The sequence below is a fragment of the Vespa crabro genome, chromosome 11, assembly GCF_910589235.1.
Source record: "Vespa crabro chromosome 11, iyVesCrab1.2, whole genome shotgun sequence".
Classification (NCBI taxonomy): Eukaryota; Metazoa; Arthropoda; class Insecta; order Hymenoptera; family Vespidae; genus Vespa; species Vespa crabro.
The window spans coordinates 2,762,039-2,781,876 of record NC_060965.1 but is presented as its reverse complement, the minus strand read 5'-3'; the positions used below and the strand labels follow the sequence as shown (position 1 = coordinate 2,781,876).

The 19,838-nt window shown below is 36.0% G+C and overlaps 1 protein-coding gene across 2 annotated transcripts in view; it reads right to left on the bottom strand.

The window, feature by feature from the left end:
* LOC124428060 (discoidin domain-containing receptor 2-like) overlaps positions 1-19,838 on the bottom strand; it is a 97,352-nt gene extending 77,514 nt beyond the window's left edge. For both annotated transcript variants that reach the window (XM_046971665.1, XM_046971666.1), the window contains exon 1: positions 19,496-19,838. The gene's annotated coding sequence lies outside the window, so the exon portion shown is untranslated. The remainder of the gene's footprint in view (positions 1-19,495) is intronic.

Genomic DNA, 19,838 nt, shown 5'->3' with positions numbered 1-19,838 from the left:
GAAAGGTGAAAGATCCTTTGATTAGATCCTTTGATTTGCTACGATTCCATGCCAGAAATTTCATAAAAGGTAAAGGAGAAAGAGATAGAAAAAGTGAGTACGAAGAGCAGGCTTAACTCGTTCACGATAATTGCCAAATGGATTCATCAAAGAAAGTATTTGGCCGACCTACGAGAGTACCGACCGCTTGTCTTTGAAGTTGCCACCGTCCGAAGGTAGCGAGAAATGGAGTTTGTTAAATCGTACGTACACAGATTCGTTAGTAACGTGAGTGAAAAGCGTGATATGGTATGGACGTTGAACATGGAGAGAAGATCGAAGAGGAAAGGGTAGAAAAAGAGGCAAGTATCGGAGGAAATGAATGTGGAAGAGTTATTGGCATCTGGCTATGCGAAGGGAGATAGCTTGAAACGGAAAAAGAACAGCTAAAAAAAAAAAAAATATGAAAAAGGGTGAAAAGATAAGAAGGTAAATAGATAAATAGATAGATAGAAAAAGGGAAAGAGAGAGAGAGAGAGAGAGAAAACGAAGAGTACTATACCATACTACAATCATGAATTCTATATACGTAATCTATCAAAAATAGACTACTAATTGAATAGTTAATTTGATACCAAAAAAAAACAATAAATAAATATGATGTTCGTATTTATATTCGTATGTATTATGTCATACTCTGCATAGAATGAATAACATATATATATATATATTACTTATACACATGACAACAAAGCGTGAATGTGTTGATGTCGAGATAGAGAGAAACGAAAAAAAAAAAGAAGAATAAAACGGTACTGAGTATTAGGAGGAAATGAATCTAGAAGAGTTATTGGCATTTGGGAATGGGGTGTAGGGGGTAGTCTGGAAAAAAGGGAGAAAGAGGAAGAATGAAAAGAATGGTGAAAAGATGAGAAGTACAAGAAAAGGAAAGAGACAGACGGACAGACAGACAGATAGAAAGAGTGAGAGAGAGAGAGAGAGAGAGAGAGAGAGAGAGAGCAATACGTAGTACGATTCCATTGAGGACTACGCACATCTGCCATGAGACGTATTGTGTTGTACTCGGCACTCATCCGTATCATCCGATCCGCCACGATGCGACCGAGGTTCTTCAGAAAAAGAGAGACGAGAATCTTCAAAACGGAAGAAGGAAGAAGTAGAAAGAAGAAGAAAGAGAAGAAGAAGCTTTTTTCTATCCCTGCACCTCTGCCTCGTGGCAAAAACCCTTATCGAGTTATGTCGTCACATCGTCCTACTACCTGCCAGCCAATAAATCCCTGCCAATCCGTTTTTCTTCCCTTTCGTAAAAAGAAGAGAGAATATACCGTCTAGATTTTCAAAACTCGAAGTTAATAGTAGACACGATCACCATTCATTTTTATTATATGACTTATCAATGCTTTTATATTTAATAAAAAAAAAAAAAAAAAAAAAAAAAAAAAAAAAAAAAAAAAAAAAATAATTAAAAACAAATAAATTCGTATAACTTATTTTCTTCTTTCTCATTCCTTACTCCTAGTTCAGGTTCATATTTCATGAGTACGGGTTACATTAAGTATTTATGTCACGCTCAATGTCCGACTTGTTCTCACCGGTCGATATACATATAAGTATATGTAATATGTACATAAGCATATAAGGAATGGAAGGAGCGAATTTATGTTCTCATATGCTTTTACGATGGTGGGCTTGTATTAATAATTTAACAAAGTACCCTGCGCCTACTTGGATACGATGCTTTCCTGACTAGAAGTTTCCTTACACTATTTTTTTGTGTTTTTTTCTTCTTCTTCTTCTTCTTCTTCTTCTTCTTTTACTTTCTTTATTTTTTCTCTTATATACCACCACCTTATACCTTTTATCCTTTTTTCATTTCCTTGGTTTCGCGAGTGTTTTATATACTATGATAACATGAATTTGTTGCAGTATGTACAGGGTTCGCGTATTAGTACCTATCAGTGATGAATTCTGACGAACGAGGATGAAAATGGAGGCTTATAAACGATTACCTCTGCTCTCCCTCTCTCTCTCTCTCTCTCTCTCTCTTTGTCTTTCTCTCACTTTTTCGTTTAAAATCTCTCCAGCCAGTCGGCCCACTTTTGGCCAACTTTTAACGTTTCGCTCGAACGATCGATTCCGACACTCGTCATGACATCATTTTTAGAATAGCACAAGTTAAATCGTACATACACTATATCGTTGAACAGATTATTTGTTTTTCTATTTGACTCGTTGACGATGATATCTTCACTTCGTACATCAATGTCTGTAAGTTTCGAATCATTTCATTAAAAAATATTAATATAATTCGATAAGGATACGCCAGAAGACAATCATAATCGATTTGTATAATATTAATCCTTGTGCATTCACGTTTTGATGATAGAATCTATTAGTATTAACAGTGAACTTCAATTGCAGGATAACATCAAAGACAACTCATAAACGCATCCTGAAATAGGAAATTGTACTATACTGCCTCTGGTTGTCCATTGTTTGGTGTTGACAATTTGTTATACGGATAAATTTGTGGTTAATAGTTGGACGGATGCACATAATTGAGTACTCAGTGGTACATCTAGCAATTGGCCCTGTTATTCGATTAATGGCTTCTTCAATTATACGGCTAATTACTAGCATGGAATTAGCTCTCTCTCTCTCTCTCTCTCTCTCCTCCCTTTCTGTCCCTATAACTATATAGATTTCTAGCGATACAGTTATTATGACTGATAGCTATTGTTTAGTCAGCATCTGATTATCATTATATTAATTATTAACGACACAGATATACGAAAATACATACACAAGTTCACAGAGCAAAGAGCTAGGTATTGATTTTTTACGAGGAACAAGGAGAATACTTAAAACACACTTGTTACGTACATACTACATCACGATCTTGCATAATGGTTATAATAATAAGTAAGAAAATTTAAATTTCAATCGAGTTGCCATCTACAGACACGACCTCAACAAAATTAAATTGATCGCGTAAAAATGGAAATTTGAGAGAGAGAGAGAGAGAGAGAGAGAGAGAGAGAGAGAGAAGTCACTTCCTTATTTACGTTTATTAAATGACCCGAAGAAGGGAACCAAAATTTAATTCTGCTCCTTTAGATTTTTATTTGTAGATGTAAATGAATGCATTTACGGTTTATTATGGGCTTTGAGAATATATAACGTAGGTACTGACTATACTGGAAAACTTTCGAATCAAGTTCGACGTACCGTTATTAATAGAACTCGTCCATGATCCTATTGTTATGGATTATGATTTGCGTGGAAAGAAAGAAAAAGAAGAAAGGAGAAAAAAGAGAGGGAGAGAGAAAGAAAGGAAGAAAGAAAGAAGAGGAAAGAATAGGACGTTTCGATGTCGACGATTTTTCGATGCACCGATTGTTCGCGCATAAGTTGCACGTTATGGATTAATATAAAGGAAGGGCGTGCACGTTGTTCACGGAATATGGCGAGGGTACTCGTATAGAAACTGCTCCGATCGTACGCCTTTCACGTGTCTCGCATTTACATAAGGGGTTACGGCTCCATTCGCAGGGAAAATGAAATAATCTTGTTATGTAAATGGACATCTACCGACGGTACCGTTCTCGCGCGCACTGTTGGACGTCTTCGTCATGCCGTCGACGTCCGAATAGTTTCTTCAGACCATTCGTTTACTCTCTACTCTCTCCTACCCTATTCTCTCTCTCTCTCTCTTTCTCTCTCTTTCTGTCCCTCTCTCTTTCTGTCTTTCTCTTTCTCCTTTTCTTTCTCTAGTATACCTAACATCTTGCTTTAGACTTTACAACCAATTTCACGACTACGGTCCTCAACAAGAATTTCCTACGTTAAAATCCTCGAATTTATTTGATCTCGTCGTGCCTGTTAAGCGTAAATATGTTAGCATATTGGACTCCATGATTTTATGTCTTACTAGTTTGCATCATATGATTTATAATAATTTTGAAATTTATATCAACGAATCGTATTACCGAAACGTATTCTTTATTGGTCACTTCCACATCCAATTTTTTTTTGTTTTTTCCCGTCAAAATTTCATGCCTTTTATGATCGTAACCAGTTAACCAAGAAATGAGCTCTAATAATAGTTAAATCGATTTAAGCAACGACGTGGAAAATGTTAATACAAAATTAGTACTGTCTATTGTCGTTTATATGAAGAATGATTGGAGCAATGAAAACAAGAAGCATAGTAATTTGTCAAATTGAATACGTAGAAAACGTGACGATTGATGTTTCGTTTCATCATTATTCGTTGAACGATGGAATAGTATAATGGCGTTGTGTCTCGATGTGTCAGATCACCGCGAGCGATTATTAATGAATGAACGAGCTGAATGATCGAGCGTAATGAAACATCGAATTCGTTATTACGGTCGGACGATGTTTATATCTATAGAGCTTAAAATTTCAAATATTTATCAAATGTAATCCATTCTTCTTCATTTGCTAATTTTAACAAATAGTATTTATCAAAAAATAAATAAATATATATATATATATATGTTATATATCTGAAAAAGAAAATGTTATCCTTTGTGTACAATTTGTCTTCTTTTATTAAGTAATAAAGTCATGGTGATCTTTGAAATGTAAGTAATTTAACTTAATAAACTTCTATAGACAATCATTTTCCAGGAAAAGTACGATCGCTATTCTCGTATAAGATCATTGAACAAGAGAGTGAGAGAGAGAGAGAGAGAGAGAGAGAGAGAGAGAGAGAGAGAAAGAAGAAAGTAGATCGCAGAGTCCATTCAGTCTTGCGTTCTTCGATCCAAGCTCACTTACAGTTGCCGCGAGCGATTCATGGTAAATTAAAGAGACGAAGAGAGCAATCAACAATCCTCATGCAATGGGCTACGAGAGAGGTCTCCTCGTTGAATCTCGTTTAAGGCAAGTGTGTCTAAACGAAGTCTCCACTACTCTTCCCGGTATTATTATTCCCCGTCTGCTCCTTAAGAATTCCTTTCTGACCATATTGTCCTGGATCGACGACGAAGACGATGACGACGAGGACGACGACAACGACGACGACGACGACGACGACGACAACGACGAGGGGTCCGACGCTTTTCTTCTTGTCTACTATCGTCTTTATCTCTTTCTCTCTTTCTCTCTCTCTCTTTCTGTCTTTCTTACTCCTTTCTTACTCCTTTTCTGTGCTTTAGAATACTTGGAAGAAGAGGAAAAAGAAGAAGAAGAAGAAGAAGAAGAAGGGAAAGAATCGGAGAGCATGAAAAGGGATAAATAGGAGAAGAGAGAAGAAAGAGTCGTTGGCCTTACCAAGAAGAGATGTACATAGAAATCCATGCGAGAAATCCATATGCATTGAATATCTTCTCATGCAAGGAGCACGTCCTGCGAATTCTTGAATCGCTTTGGTACATCCTAAGGCACACTTCAGAATGCGACCGTCGTATTGGCATACCTTACGTGATAGTATAAGTTAGTAACTTTCGGTTAAAGTTAGTTAACAAGTAAGACAGATATGAGCTTAACAATTATTACATCAACGAAGTTAAAGTATGTTTAATAACAAACATTATTATAAATGTAGATCCTGTTTGATTTATTATTAATAAAACTAGATAAATTAGTTACTTTCGTTTCATATCTAGGTAAAATGTTTTCATGATGTATTATATTTTAAATAAATACGAAAATATAACTAGTATGTTAAGGACAAATTTTGGATATTTAGTAATTTAATATAATTGAAAAAAATGCTGGATCAAATATCGCATAAAGAAGAACTTTATATTACGAATTTCTTTTTCGACTTTAATAATTTCCCTACAGGCGTAATATGTACCCTGTAATGCAACTGCGACATATTATAAATGACCTCTGACTTTTATCAAGAAACATATTTATGATAATAACTTTGACTATTAATATAATTAATAAAAAAAAAAAAAAAAAAAAAATAATAATAATTAGAGTACCGACATTTGGAGCTTTAAAAAATGTATATACTTTGCTTTTCTCTTATGTTTGCTTTTTTCTTTTTTTTTTTTTTTTATATCATTTTATTATCATTTGCAATTTTTTTTTTTTTAATATTTTCGTTTTTCCCAAAATTGATAACTCGTGACAATCAAGAAAATTTCTAATGACGATCATCAAAGCTTCCTTCATTCATTATCCATCGGTAATATATAACCCGGAAGAAAAATATCGCTAAATCTCTCTAGCACGAAGTTATTAATTTGTATCGGAATAATTTATAGCGGAGTGATGATAAACGGCCATTACATTTATCATCATTTCGAAGAGTAAGTATTACGTACACGTATATGTATGTATAATGGCAATCAGAGTTCGAGTCTAGGTACTAAGCTGAGGAAAGTGTGTTTCATCGAAAAAAAAAAATTTCTTCGCAAGGCTTGTGCTCGCACTATTGTTCACGCTCGATGAATGATATTAATAAGAGCGATAAGCAGACGCGGAAAAGCAAGTTCAAGCAGGCTGGCGCCTACAGCTTACGATAGCCAGCCGGCAAGCGAGAATAATCGACCGCCATCACCGCCCTCGAGGATTTGCGAATTATCAACGGAGCAGCTTCTCTCTCTCTCTCTCTCTCTCTCTTGTTCACTCTCACTTCCAAGCTAATACGATATATATATTCTTAAGAGACGGAATTGTGTTTGGCAAAGATGTATTAACGTTATTTCGATAAATTTTCTTAAATTTGATCACGTGATTTTACTTTCTTTGTTTTGCTCTGTTCTTTTTCTTTTCTTTTTTTTTTTTTTCATTTTTCTTTGTTCGTACATCTAAAAATTCATTCCTTATATTCTACAGTAAAAGTAACGTTATTATCATTGAACCGGCAAAGGGAAAGATATTTTGTCGAAAAGAAAAATAGTAATCACGCATTAGCTGCGGCTAGACGCTTTATTTCCGTATACGTTATGTTCCATTAGCGAAATCTCGTTGCGCCAGGCCTTAATTATCATTAACGACAGCGAAATCGATATCGTGTACACGTACATAGGCTCAGCTTTCATGGAAAGTGATGATAAGCTCGTACTCATATAGAATTATATAGATTGAAAAGAGCAAAAGAGTGAATTGTGGAAGAGTGAGAGAGAGAGAGAGAGAGAGAGAGAGAGAGAGAGAAAGGGAGGGGGAGAGTCGCTTGGCCATTCACAAAACCTTTCGCCTTTCTTTCACAGTTATACGGAAAATGTATGTGTGCGAGCGCGTGAATGTTCATGTAAATTCCTTCAAGTAACTCGAAGGATTCTCTTCGCGGAAACGAGAAAGCGTGCTTGTAACAGAAATTGCTTTACCGTGTTCCGCTCGCTCGACTCTATAATCTACGCCATCTGCTTCTTTCGTCGCTACCCTCCCCATCCCCTCTATCTCTTTTCTCAATTTTTTTACTTTGGTGAATCTCCAACGATCTCCGTCTACGCCCGTTTAACATTCCCTTTCGGTAGAACCCTTTGTGATACTTAAAGTTTTCAGATAAAACGAATAAAAAAGAGAAGAAGAAAAATGAAAAAAAGGAAAAAAAAAGAAAAGAAAATATCATCTAAAAAAATCGATCGATTTCTAATCCATACACAATCAATGTTACTTCAATTAATAATCATTTAATAATATTATTAAAAACAAAATAAAATGAAGTAATGCAAATCTTTGCAAGACTTAGCGAGTATATCTATTAGAAAATTAAAATGTTAATACTATATAATATCTTTCTGACTTATTCGACGATCAAACAAATCCTATTCAATTTCACCGATTTTATTATCAGGTTTGTCTAAATCCGTCTGACTAAATCCTTTGGGAATTTTATGCGGATCTGGTAATTCTTAGCAAGTGGTAGTGTCGAGATGTATGCTTACGCCCTCGATGTTTCCTCCTTTCGAATCTCAAGAAACCTGTCTACTCCTTAGAGATCGAAAAGATGACGATGACTAAAAGGAAAAGGAATTTAGGTATTCTCATTCTTCCGGGTAGTCCATAAAACCTGCACATACATATTCAAATATATACCACGTATAAAAGTAGATATTGCCCAACCCTCAAAGTCATTCTCGCTAAAGTTAAACGTCAGAAATTATGACTAATCTCGGAATACAAAATGGCTTTCAGCAAATCTCTATACGTTTCGATTAAACGCTTTTTCGTCAGAGTACTATTTTAAATTTCCTTTGTCTACTTCTGTCTTTCTTTCACTCCTTTTAACATTCATTACGGTTATTTCATCCCTTCCGTGTATCTATTAATTAGATCTTTTCACAAAAAAAAAAAAAGAAGAAATAAAAAACAAAAAGAAAAAAAGAACAAAAAAAGCAAAGAAAAAAGACCGACCAGAAGTTTTTGCAAAGCTATCAAATGTAAAACAGGTTAATTAAATTCCTGGCTGGCGATTTTGTAAAAAGGATTTTGCAAGGCATGCTTACAATAGTACGAAAGACTCGAATGGTGAACATTACTATAGAGAAGAAGAAAGAGAGTGTGCGTAAAGTCGAAGAACGACCCGAGTTGAACTCTACCTCTTTCTCTTTCTTCTTCTTCTCTTTCTCTCTCTGCTTTCTTACTCACTAGCTCCACTACTCTTGTGTTAATTAAGCACGCAATGAATGACGTTACGTTCGTCATCAAGAAGCACTTGGAGTCAGGTTCATGCGAGTCGATGTCATTCGTCAAGCGGTAGACTCTTTCAGTGAAACGTGGGAAGACATACTTAGTACCATCCCTTTTCTCCTTTCTCTTTTACTGCATGATGAGTTCCCAAGAATCAGATAATTGTTGGAATATTCATGAACCTTTCTTTGTTTTTCTTTTCTAATATTTCTAATAGAATTAATATAACATTGTTTCTAATAGAATTAGTATAACATTGAATACATATTGAAATTAATAAATATTTCCTATGCAGGAATGTTAATAGATACTTTGTGGTCAAATTAATGACTTCAATAATACACACGCACACACAAATAAATAAACAAACAAATAAACAAACATATATACACACACATACACATGTTTGTGTGGATTCATATGTAACGCATATGCACTTATTTAAATTTCTACCTTCAATGGGATACAATTAAATGCTATCTAATTAATTCCATACAGCGACCAATTGTTATAAAATTATTATTATTATAATTATTATTGTTCTTGTATAGATTTAACTATGTTATTTGAACGTTCTAATCATTTCTATTGTTAATAGATTGGATTTCAAAAAGTAGAAAATGAACTGACAAAAGCTATAATAATAATCAGAAGTTTGAATTATACGTTTTCATTCTCTATAAAATAACAAGAGGAAAGAATTATTACATCGACACGGCATCCAATTGGTAATATTTCGAATGGACACGCAACAGAAATTGTATCGAACATGTGCCGTCAATTATAATGAATTTTTTCAAACAGTAGCCAGCCACTGTACAGTATCGGCAAATCGGTTCTTCGTGTACATCGGTTGTTCGAACGTGTGACGTCGATCGGCGTGTGGTCCACGAAGCAGACCAACGGTAATGCTTAATGTTGATGTGACACGTGCGAGTCGTCGTCGTCGTCGTCGTCGTCGTCGCCACCACCATCGTCGTCGTCGTTCGGAATCAATTAACTCGACATGCACCGCTGCCGGCCACTGGAATATAACACCTTCCTTGCGGCGGAACATGACCAAATGCTTTTTGACCTTTTTACGCAAGCGCATTACGTCGAGAAAGAACCTCGTACACGCAACGACTCGTACTCTACATTTCTCTTAATATTTCCTTAAGTACGAACTCTATTTCCATTCGAATGCAAAGCATATAATTATACTTATATAATGAAAAAATCTAAAGCGTTGACGTAATTTTGTGGTAAGTTTATATAAACCATAGGATTATCCTAATCCTTCGTTTTTGTTATTTCTCTTTTTTTTTTTTTTTTTTTTTTTTTCACTCGTATCCATACTTGTAATTGGTCACACATATGTTAGGCGTATATTCTGTGTAGTCGTAGATATAGAATTCGTCGACATCAGACAACACGTTCCCTGATCCGTACATTTTCAACCATCGAAATGACTCCGAGCAAGCATGTTCGGCCTCGGGTTTACGCGCGTCTGCACGTGTAATCCCCATTGGGCTTTATAGGCCACTATCGTTCAACGAACGAACGAATGAATGCGTATGGAGCTTTACATAGCAGCGTTGCTATCGTGCGTGGATGAATGTGAATTACGACGATACACGAGGGGTTGTGGTGCACAACGAGGTCGTTAATTAAAATCCACCCGGTACATGTTGAGGTATCATATCTACGAACGAAGTTCAGTACAGTCACCATAGTTATATTTACGATAGAAAAATATTTTTACGATTACTTTGGCTAATTAATTAATTTTTGTTAAAAATTATTAAATCGTCGGTCAATTTAATATTTTCAACATATTTGAAACTGAAAAATACTGATTTATAATATTACTTTGGGCACATTTTATTTTTCTTTATTCAACATCGAAGTACTATAGAATTAAAATCAGCAATGAAATTATTATATTCTAAAGGTTATCTCTCATAATGATTCACTATATGACTGTAAAACAATTTCAACTTGTCGATCTTTTATATATGTACTCTCTTTTTTTTTTTTTTTTTCTATTTTTCCATTTGTTCCTACTATTTCTGCTTCGTGGATTTTTATTCCGACGGCTCTGTTCTTTTCCTTTGTAATTTTTTCTTTTCTCTCTTTATCTCGCGATTCAACATAACCCGCAGTTTTTGTCGCGAATTCGAGCGATATGGATCGACCGTTGTTTCTCTCTCTCTCTCTCTCTTTCTCTTTCTTTTTTCTCCATATCTTTCTTCTTTATTCGAGCGTATGACGAAAATCTCGAAAGAAGTAGTTATGACAGCTGGTGTCCTCTTTCTCTGCGAGTCGCGTACCACCGTAGGAAAAAAAGAAAAAAAGAAAAAAAAAAAGGAAAAAGAAGAACAAGGAATAACAAAAAAGGAAAGAAAAAAAGCCTTGAACTCAGTTCGCAATAATAGGCTCTAAAGGGCAGAACGCGTAAGCTCGGTTCTATTAAAAAACTTGGAGCAAACTATTCTAATAAAATGCAGGTTGCATGTAGAGGGCTGCGTAAAGCCCTCATATCCCTACCACTTCTCCATTCGCCGTCTACCTTTACGTCATCGTATTTTACTCCAAGAATGAGATTGGGTATCACAAGAGGAGATTTGTCTCGTATTGAAAAGACAAATTATTAAATTCGGCTTTACAATATATTTTTCTCTTTAAACATTTTCCGTCCTAATTTATTTACCTCTTATCCCTCGAACAAAACTTTTGCGAGAGAACGAAATGGAGAAAGGGAAGGTAAAAAGGATAAAACAAGAAAGAAGGGAGAATGAAATCCGAAGCAGAGGTGTGTTCGGAACGGGCATAAAAAAAAAAGAAAAAAAAAAAGAAAGGAACAAAAAAAAAATAGAAGAAAGAAAGGGAAACAAAAAAAAGGAGGCCATGCTTCAGAACGAAAGAGTTAATCTTTCAAGGCAGAAAATTGAAAAGATCTCGAATCAATTTGACGGTCTAACGATTCTTGCACGAACCAACGACGATGAAGACGACGTCGACCACGAAAAAGTCATTTGCTTCGTAAGCGGCTCGTCGTTTCGATCGCAATTTCTGCCGCTGGCTATCCTTTTACCCTCTAGCCCCGCCATTTTTCTCTCTTCCTCTTTCTGTCTGTCTGTCTGTCTGTCTGTCTCTTTCTCTCTCTCACTCTCTCTCTCTTTCTTTTGAGAACTAGCAGGCTACGCGATATTTGGCCTTTTCATTAAGCGCCGAAAGGCGCGTGATTAATGGAGTTCGTTCGCTGTGCAGAGGATAGGTGCGTTGCTCAACGGGGGGTGAACCACCTCTTCTCTCTATCTCTCTTTTCCTTCCACCTGAAACCTCCACCCTCCTATTCTTCCTCATGACGCGCCGACAGACGCGTCGTTCAAACTCACGGAGTTTCGTGAAACCCTGGGAGAGACGGTAACGAAGTCACGTTGATCGCCTACCCCTTAAAAAAGAGGAGAAAGATGGTGATGCTGTACGCGGTATGGTATATAACAGCTTGAGAAAGTTTAACAATGAGCTATGAACCTTTTACGATTTAGTAATTAAACCTTGCACCGATTTTACGTTGCATGCTAAAGATTACAAATTTTAATATTTCAACCATTACCATTAAATTCAAGGCAACATATGAAAAATATTAAAAAACGGAGGAGATTCACACATTTGCTTTACGTTTTGCATGCCTAAAAAAAAAGCAGGAAAAATTGCGCCGGTCTAGCATATCGTCAGAGATATGTCGGATGAAAAAGTAACATAAACAAACATAAAATGAAAAAGCCAAATGTTTGATATATTACAAGTTTATTTTTTCAGAGAGTTTGACCAATATAACTTCATATATATTTCGCTCGGTATAAAACCGAAACTAGAAATTGTATAAACAAAAAAATCCTGACGTTTCGGAAAAAAAAACGACTATTTTTTTCTTTATTCGTTCATCGTTATTATTAGCGCTTATTGAATGAAATGTTTTCATGGAACCAATATTAAATCTTATTGGATTTTTTTGTTTATTGCGTTTATTATTTTATATATTTCGTATTTGCAAAAATTATTCCAAATTTGTATTATTTTTACGTACGTACGTTCATTCGAGCGATTTAATCAATAACAACGAAACGTACGTACCTTCACATTATAGAAGAAACGAAAAAATATAACACGAAGTTGCGTAGCATTCTATTATTTCACGAATAGCCCCAATACAAAAGGAAATCAAAAGCGAGAAAATCATACTCATTGTATATACACATACATTCACACGCACATACACAGGCATACTGTACAGAGAGGTAGAGCAAGAAAAAAGAGAGCAAGGTAGATAGTCGTTGTTGCATGTGCAAGCGCGCGAGCGCTCGCGTTCACGCTCACGCAATCCACGTGCTCACCATTGCAAGCAGACTGCTCAAGCCCTCGGGCTCCTTTCGACGAGCGAACATAATGCGATCTCATTTTATTTTGCCCCGGTCTCTCACTCCCCTTTCCACTACCTTCTGTTATCACCGTCGTTCTTTCTACGGTCTCTGAACGTCGCGAGAAAAAAGGCTCACCCTCCAACCTTTCACCCCCACACTTTCTCGGAGTTTCTCCTCGTTCGCGTCTGTTTAAAATTTTCTCGTTCTCTCTTTTCTCTATCTTTGTTACGATCGGACATCTCGATGCCTGAAAGTTGCACGTTTTTTTTATAGATTTTGTTGTGCTATTAATATATCGATTTATCATTGATATAATACCATGAAAAGTAACTAGAAAAAGTTTTCCAAAGTTGAATCTATTAAAAAGAAGGGTGTGGTCACTAAGATAATAATTTTTTTTTAATTATTAATAATATTATCATAACGATGATAATAAAAATAAAAGTAATTTAATTTCAGTTGAAAACTCGAATCTTTCGTATGTAGTCTCGAATTATTTGATCTCTTTCACGATGATCGAATGAAAATTCGCGGTTTATGCAATTACTATACGCCAGGGAACATTGCGAATACTTTCAGGTGGAGATTTTGCAGTATTTGTTTGCAGAGGATACGCGTTACTTTTTGTTTCTTTTTTTATTTATTTATTTTTTTTCTTTTTATTTTTTTGTTTCTCATTTTATCATTTTTTTTCAACGATTCAAATATCACGCTTGTATCGCGTCGATCGAACGGTTTATTTCATTCGAAGTTCGTTTCACTCGTCATTGGTGCGAGCTTTATTGATTTCTTTGACGCTTCACTTGCGAGACTTTATTTTACTATTCATTAATACGACTTTGAAAAAGTTCGCAATTTATCTGCTACAACCTTAGAAATGGTTTTAAAACACGAAAGTTGAAATTAAGAGAAAAAGTTAAGAAATAAAATATACCGATTACTTATTGCTAATTCGGAAAAGCCATTAACCGATTACAAATCAATCCTGCAGTACTAAAAACCGGACAATCAATTCGAATCCACATTAAGCACCAATCGAGGAAAGAGCATGGGGAAGGGAAAGTTCAAAAATTGAGAGAGTCGATTTTCCAATAACAAATTTTCTTTATCGTTGGCATCGAAGAGGAAGGAATTTAAACGGTAGGACGTATTTACCTTGGATAACCTCGTTGCGTGGCTAGTAACGACCGGACCGATAATCGAGAACTTAACGATCTATGTGGACGAAGGTAGCAGAGAAAACAATGTGACGCGTTGCTATTGATTGCTACGTCGCTTCGACGCGATACTATAAAGAGAAGAAAGCGTGAGAGAGAGAGAGAGAGAGAGAGAGAGAGAGAGAAGAGATTGAGGGAACAAGAAAGATCCGCATATCGCGTGTGTGAAAAAGAAAAAAAAAAAAGAAGAGCAAGAAACGAAGGATACGTTGCATGCTGGACCCTCGACGTAACAAATTGTTTATTGCCACATGCTCGACTCTCACACTATATACAAAATGGGGTTTGAGTTTCTCTGCAAAACATCCAATGCTTCGAGCTGCCTCTACCATCCCTATTGGATGTTCCATCTCGTGTTCGCACACGAGCACACTCTTAAACCACCCTCTTCTGGCTATTACTCGCCCCCTGAAAGCTTGCCTAGTCTTGTTTTTTCTTTTTGGTTTTTTTTATTACGTAATGGTTCTCTCACGATTAGGCAGAAGCGTGATAGGTGTATTTAACTGAGGTGTACAAGCAGATGCCACTTAAAGAAATAACTACTTTAGAATGATAGGTAAGAGCAATCGCAAGTCCGAGATAACATTTATCAATTTGGTAATATTTATCAATTCTTGGTACGCTGTATGTATGACAAAATATTCAATGTTAAAAAAAAACGAAAAACAAAAAATGACGAAATTTTTATCCAATATTATCAGACCATTTAACAATTTTCCACTCTTTCGTACAACTTCATTAACACTCTAGAATAGACAATTACTCTCGATAGTCGGTACTCGACCCTTAAAATTAGTACGCGAAATCGCGAGTATCGGTTGGTTGAACGCTCACACGGATTCCCTTTCGCATGAGTGTTCACTGTGTTCGCATGTACACTTGATGGCAAACAGGAAATCCTCCCTTCTCCACTTCTCCCTTTCTCTTTCTTTCTCTCTCTTTTTTATTATACATGCTTGGTCTACTGGTTTGAACCACTATCTGTTCGTGGTAACACGGTGCAAACATTTGTTCAGGACGAAGAAGAGTGTTGATAGTGGGGATAGGAGAGGGTGTTGGAAACAGAGAAGTGCGGCAAACGCTGATGCAATATCAGTAATAAGATAACGACTAGACGGCGTATTGCACCCGACTTTACTTTCCTTTTCCGCTCTTTTCTCATAGGTTAACATTTTGGAACGATCTAGTGGTATTCCAGTGGTTTCTTATCTGAGTTACGTGTAATGTGCATCGGTGTTCTAATTCGGTTCCTTTTGTTCTTACATTAAAAAAAAATTATTCAAATAATAATTATTAACAATTATTTGAATAGATATTAAAAATTAAAAAGAATTAAATCATTTTGAACGATTCAAAGAACGATTCATATTTTCAAGAACTTGACATTTTAAAAGCATCCTGATTTATTATCATCACATTTCCAAACGTTATTATCGTTCTAACAAATTATGATACCAGGTGAGGCACGTACAAGAAAGAAATTTTTCACTAGAGATTAGAAATTTTATCAGCCTGTTTCTTCTTCAACCACTTTTCGGTTAATCTCTCCGACCACCGGTGTGTCACATATGGCGTGGAACATAAAAAGAGCTCTAGGCGTCGCTATTTCTAGTCGTCGTCGTTGCAGCTCAGATTAGAAGCAGTGCATTCTGCACGTTCGCGAGGCCTCATTTCGAAAACGATTCGTTTCCCCGATGTAAGTTGTGGAGCACCTGTCGTCCTCCCTCTCTCTCTCTCTCTCCCTTCTCTCTCTTTCTTTCTCTTTCTCTCTCTCTCTCTCTCTCTCGCTCTCTCTCTCCCCCTGTCTTTCTCTCTCTATCTCCACTACCTCTGTCCCTACTACTTCTACTACTTTCACAATCACGACGATATCACAAAGACATTAATGTTCGCGATGTTCGTGCCTGCGCATTTTTTAAAACCGAATCGCGTTTCACGAACGGCCAGTCGGAAATAAAACAAGATTAAATGCTCTCCGTCAAAATCAATATTCTCTGCACTTAACCGGATTGGAGCCCGTTGCTACAAGCTATGAAAGAAGGAACATGGTATTTCGTCGAAATCTATATAAGGTGATAAAATATTGGAAAGCAAAGATTTATCGAGCACGTGTAAAATGCGCTCGTCAAATTTCTTTGTATTTTCATGTGTATTCAGTGTCACAGAATAGGTCTTAAAAGTACGAAAAAAAAAAAAAAAAAGGAGAAATACGAAAAGAAAAAAGAATCAATAAAAAATAAATAAACAAATAATCATTTCGAAATTGATGTGCTCGTCGTGATTCACGAATCTCCAAGCTCGATAGACATTTTTATCGCCTACGGTCACGTAAATTGTGGTTTTTGGTATGCCACGATGACAACGAGAATAGTTAGCGTTAGGAGACGACCGACCTAAGCGACGCGTCGTAAATTGTGCGCAATTGTGCGTCAACGTTGACCCGGTGTCATCGTCCGTCATTTCAAGCAACCTTATAATTGCCCTCGCCACGAACGAAACCATCCTTTCATAAAGACATGCGCACCGACAAATAACTGTACTCTTTTATAAATGGCATCAAATGTACGAAATTGATTGAACAAAATGCGGTTTTTGAATGTAGAAGAAAAACACGTATCTCACGGTTAGACGATTTTCGCGAAAATATACGCAGAGATTTATCGATGAAATAAATATAGCAAATTAGTTAGCATTCCTTGTTAACGTTAACGTTACAGTCCAAGTAATTTGGTTTTGGTATTCTATTAGATTTTACATTGGCAGAAAATGGCTCGATTATTTGCACACAACTTTCTTTTACTTTGATTCTCGAAAAGCATTCGATCGAAAGCGAATAGTTGTGCAATTTACGCGATGGCTGAACAAGCACATTAGTTTGAACACACCGCTCGAGGATTTTAATGTGATTGCACTGTTTATTTTAGGTAAATGAAATAGAAATACTACGAGAGGAGTCTCGAAGAGAACTGGCTCGTTCTTTTTGGTGGGGATGCAGGACCGTCGGAGATGAGGGGTGGAAGGAGTCCTTATTGCGAGTCTACCTTTTTAATTAAAGTTTGAAACTAAACTAGCGCACGCAGGGAAAGGGTTCACTCGTACCACCCTTGCGGACTCGGTAGAAACGCGACGCATAAAATAATTAAGTGTAGCTTTCGCTATGTTGAGCACCATCATAGAGCTTATTTAACATTCTTACCCATTATAAAATGAACGACGGCTAACACAAGATCGCCTTCATTCCAAGATTAAATCTTGAAACGATAATATAACCGTATCTAGACTCTACTCTTTTACTGCCATCCACCATTCTCATCCCATTCATCTTGAAATCTACAAGGAATAAGAAGACTACTTCTTTTTAAAAACGAGGTTAATTGACATTTTCAACAACGTTACGTTTCAAAGATATTACTCTCTTTACGCTGTTTCATTAATTTTATCACCGATTTTATATTGGATATACGAACGAATATTCATTTTCATGATTCCTTTATTCGCAAAGTTCCTTAACCTCAATGCGACCATCGTCGTTCTATCAGCTACTAGTACGTTAATTTTCCTAATGGTTAATCGATAAAGTGGTAAGTTGCGGTAATGGAATCGTTTCATGCTTAAACTCGTATTTATACATTTATACATTTACATGCATGCACGTAAGTATACATAAGTCAGGATCCATGTGTGGTCTCTAGCTGTGGCAAACAAGAAACAGTAGGGATGTTCACGATAGTTGGAGAATATATTTGTGCATGTAGTTAAACGAATACGTTCTTGATCCTTGGACACCTGTTCACATACGTGGAAGAGGCGCATGCGCGTATAAATTTTCGAAGATGTTAAACCGAACGAATAGAATCGACTCGTAAGTTGAATTAATGACTGAAGTTAAATCAATTGTTATAACGTTGGTTACGCACACATAATGCGTGATAATAACGCATTTTTCGTTTATACAAATTTGTATTAATGAACATGCGATAAGTTATTTTACTGGCACATTATCTTCATAATATGATATCGTGAACTAGAGCTTCGATATGAAAGTGTTTTCATAATGCATCGTGCGGTTACACCATTTAAAACACAAACCACGTTTGTTCACAAAGCAAACCTATTTTGGTCGGGTTGCGTGCAAGCGCGATATGGAAGCGCACACTCTGATTGTATAAGATTAATTATTTATGCAATAAAGGGTTTAAAAATGAACTATGGATCATCATTGAGCGTAATCGAAATCGTAATACCGTAAAATAATTCGCGATAACTGGATTATGTATATTCGGCCTTAGATTCCATCGCAATGAAAACGTTTTTCTTTCTTTTTTTTTTCTTGGCTTTCGGACAGAAAATAATCTCAAAAAAGAAAAATGATTTTCATGATCTATGAGACGTGAAGTTCGAACAATGGAACAGGCTAAACGTGAACAACAGTTTATTAGTGACTTGAGCCTCGAGCAAACCGGAAATAAGTTACGTCTATAATAGACGATACTAATAAAGTATTCTAGCTGAATAGTTTATTCTGGATGCGTTTTAATCATCATGACAGCGTCGTTTCTTTCAGCTATCTTCATAATCCATAAAGGTGGTGGTTTCAATGAAAAATCGTTTTTAAAGAATTATCGCAGTTATCTCATTGGAAAAGTAAAGCTTTTAATTCTTTCGACTTATCGAATGAAAAGAGGAAGCCATTAAAGAATAAGAAGAAAGAGAAAGAATCATATTACAATAATTAGATCATCATACAGATCTAGTTTTTTTCCTCGATATCTTTATTCCATTTAATCTTCTTTTCTTTAACGTATACGATCAACGTATCTTCGTGTTATTGTTTTCCTAAGAATAAATAAAGAAATATGAAAATATTACACTTTGTATACGACGAAGTCCTTTAAATGACCTTCGGCAAATAACATTCGTGACAAAGACAATAAATTCGATGCGTAATAGAATTCCTCGTTTAAAGTCCACATTACAATTTAAACATAAAATTTAATACTTTAACATAACATAATGATGTTAGACGAATGAGAAAGAAAAGTTGAGGACATGATGAATTTACAAATGACTTCGCGCGCAACCTTTAAATGTAATTTTACGAGCATGGAAATGTCGAAAATGTTTCGAATATAAACCAAATTGGAACTTTATTAAATAATCTAATGATTTATCTTGATCTTCCTTTGAGAATATTTTAAAAATAAATGCATAAAGTATGGACAATCAATAAAAATAAAACAATGTACTCACGTTTGATAAAACGACGTCGAAGTTATGGGATGTCCTTGCTCGTTGTCACGAAAATATCTCGGTTGTTCACCAAGTGCAATGTCGTGGTCCGTCGTTCTCTAGCACTATCACCAATTGATCGTAGCAAAACACGAAAGCATGATTGTCAACGAGTCACGTTATGTCACGATATCACAGAAACACTATTACTTCATTTCGTTCTTGTTGATTTAAGAAAATGATTTTGGCGCGTCTACGTCTTAAATCATCAAGTACCAAATCCTTCCGGAAGGAGGAAGTCGCGAGAACATATAAGACCGTGCGTAGTCCTCGCGACCCCGTAACGGACTGAGCGTCGCGCCAG